Below are 2,854 nucleotides of genomic sequence, written 5' to 3' on the forward strand. Positions count from 1 at the left end.
AGTTTACCAGGATCATGAGCTCTAAACATGATTTTCAAGGCACCATGACTGACTTCATACGCTGAAGTCCTAACACGGAAGCCACGGTATTTGCTTTGCGTCAGGGGGAGGGAACTGAATCAACAGCCAGGTTCAGATTTTAGCAATAGAGTTCCACAGTCTCCAACATTCATTAGAATAAAAATAGAGACATTGGAAGTTGTGCAGTGGTGCTTAAAAGTATGTGAGCCCTTTTGAATCTTCAGCATTTCCGCATAAATATGACCTAAAATACGTTCTATTTGCCACACAAATCCTAAAACTAGATAGCAAACCCATTAAACTGATGAGTCAAAAACATTGTACTTGTTTATTGATCTATTGACGAGAGTGATTCAAAGCTATGTATGTAGTTTTAGGATGTGTGGATAACAAACAGATCACATTCTGGGGCATACATTATTTATGCAGAAATGTTGAAAATTCAAGAGTTCGCCAACATTTAAGCACTGCTGTAGATATCCGTCATAGAATACAGGCAGTCCTCAACTTACAACCTTTCATTTAGTGCCCGTTCACTGAAAAAAGTGACTTATGGTCACTTATTATATGATAATTTTTGGTTTCGTCTATAGAGAATGTTTTTTGGTTTCGTCTATAGAGAATTTATTGTTTTTTGCTGATAGTGGCCTAGAGTTACATAGCTAAGATAGGTAGCCATATACATTTTCTAAATAAATAAAATGAATAAGTCTCAATAGTCCAATGTCATTTATTCCACCTTGTCAACCATAAAGCTGTTGGAAGGATTGTCCAGTTATGGATGGAAAGCACCTGGGTGTGCCTCCCTTTCCTTCCTTGTTTTTCTTTTCTTCTGCAGAGGTATGAATGTTTATTCAACATTGTTAAATATCTAATGCCAATTAATAAGTAAGTAAAAAACCTCAAGTTGATGACATGCGTTTTATGCATCAGGGAAACGGAAATGGAATAAATACTGTATATTCTTTTTATATTCATTTTTAAAATCACTCTTCCGTGGTCTTATTTATTTGTAGTCTCCCTTGTTTTTAATAGATGTAAGAGCTGTTTTGTTTTATGGTAAGCCACTCAGAAATGGGTGGTTACCGTATATTCCGGCGTGTAGGGTGACCCGGCGTATAAGACGACCCCCGAGTTCGACGCTGAGTCGCAAGACAATCGTCGCCAAGTCGCATGCCTAGAAAGTCATCTTATACGCTGGAAACTACCGGTATTTCCGGCGTATAAGACGATTGACGCCATTACGGTTGATTTTGATGTTAAAGAAATTAATTTGATGTTGAACCTTATAACAGCTGCAAGATTATTGGTGGGGCAAAATTGGAAGAAAAACTCTTTGCCTATTATGGAAGAATGGATACTTAAGGTGTGCAACTTAGCAGAAATGGCGAAAATTTCCACTTATTTGAAGGACCATTCACAAGAAAAATACATTTCGGTCTGGAGAAGATGGATTGATTATATTCAAAAGAAATATGAGACTGAAAAGTACTACCTTGCTTACGAGTAGATTTTAGGTTATTGTTAATAGTTTAACATGATTGAATTTATACTATTTTTAGTGTTATGGTTTAACTGTATTATTATTTTTATTTTCAATTTGTTAATATTTGTTTTGAAAAAGGAGTTAAAGTATGTTATGGATTTGATTGTTAGTAGAGTTGGGTAATGTTAGTTAGATTATGATTATTTGTAAACCCGTAATCAGCTCTGGGAAGTAGGGGAGGAGGGAGGGGTAGGAGGGTTTTGGGTTATATATTGTAAAAAAAATTTAAAACTTTTAATAAAAAAAAAAGACGATTGATGCCGAGTTGCATGCCTAGAAAGTAGCCTTATACGCCGGAAACTACCTTATTTTCGGCGTATAAGACGACCCCAGAGTTCGGCGCCCGTTTCAACGCTCTCAAAAGTCGTCATATGCCGGAATATACGGTATATAAATTAATATACTAAGCTTCAGCAATAACCCGTCCTAATGAATACTGTGCCTTAAATTAAAATGTACCTTTTTTCTTAAAACAACCCAACCCTTCAGAGATTGCCAAATCCCACTGGTTCTGGATGAAATTGTGCCATATTTTGGGTAGCTCAGGAGGGGGAGCCCTCCACCCCCCAAAATGCCACTCATCAGGTATCTGAACCATGGCTTCCAAAGTGGGATGCCAGCAAAAGCAGCCCCAACCCTGCACTTTCCAGAGGCTCCAATTCCTTGTTGTCTGTGAGATTGAACTCTTTTACAAAATAGTAGAAGTGCTTATAACCTTTCATTTAGTGACCGTTCACTGAAAGAAGTGACTTATGACCATTTTTCACACACTTATTGGAGCCCCAAATCTCTGCTGCTCAGTGAGACATCTGTTAAGCAAATTTTGCCCCAATGTACAACCTTTCTTGTCACAGTTGTTAACTGAATCTCTCCGTTTGGTTAGTTAGTAACACGGCTGTTAAGTGAAACTGGCTTCCCCACAGATTTTGCTTGTCAGGTCACAAATGTGACCACGTGATTCAGGGACATTGCAACTGTCATAAATATGAGACAGTTGTCAAGCATTTGAAGTTGGATCATGTGACCATGGGATGCTGCAATGGTTGTAAGTGTGAAAAATGGTCACAAATCTCTTTTTTCAGTGCGGTTGTAACTTCATATGGTCATCAAACAAACCGTTGTAAGTCGAGGACTACCTATCATTTGGCTCACTGTGCGTGACCAAAAAGGGTAAGGTTAAATTGCCACAAGATAATTTCTGTTCATCTTCTTGGGAGAACAGGAAGCAGAGCCGCTACATACACATTCCAAGAGGAGATTTCAAGTGAAAGAAGTGCTAAAACTTTA

This window comes from Crotalus tigris, unplaced genomic scaffold (assembly GCF_016545835.1).
Source record: "Crotalus tigris isolate CLP2741 ecotype Arizona unplaced genomic scaffold, ASM1654583v1 scf7180000024379.1109085, whole genome shotgun sequence".
NCBI lineage: Eukaryota > Metazoa > Chordata > Lepidosauria > Squamata > Viperidae > Crotalus > Crotalus tigris.